Here is a 393-nt window from a genome sequence, read left to right on the forward strand (position 1 = left end):
CTTTAACTTATCACAATCACGTCACGTAATGTGATCTTTAACCTATCACAATCACGTCACGTAATATGAGCTTTAACTTATCAAAATCACGTCACGTAATATGAGCTTTAACCTATCACAATCACGCCACGTAATGTGATCTTTAACCTATCACAATCACGCCACGTAATGTGATCTTTAACCTATCACAATCACGCCACGTAATATGAGCTTTAACTTATCAAAATCACGTCACGTAATATGAGCTTTAACCTATCACTATCACATCAAATAATGTGATCTTTAACTTATCACAATCACGTCACGTAATATGAGCTTTAACCTATCACTATCACGTCACGTAATATGAGCTTTAACCTATCACAATCACGTCACGTAATGCGATCTTTAACC

Source organism: Limulus polyphemus, unplaced genomic scaffold (assembly GCF_000517525.1).
Source record: "Limulus polyphemus unplaced genomic scaffold, Limulus_polyphemus-2.1.2 Scaffold1553, whole genome shotgun sequence".
NCBI classification, from domain to species: domain Eukaryota; kingdom Metazoa; phylum Arthropoda; class Merostomata; order Xiphosura; family Limulidae; genus Limulus; species Limulus polyphemus.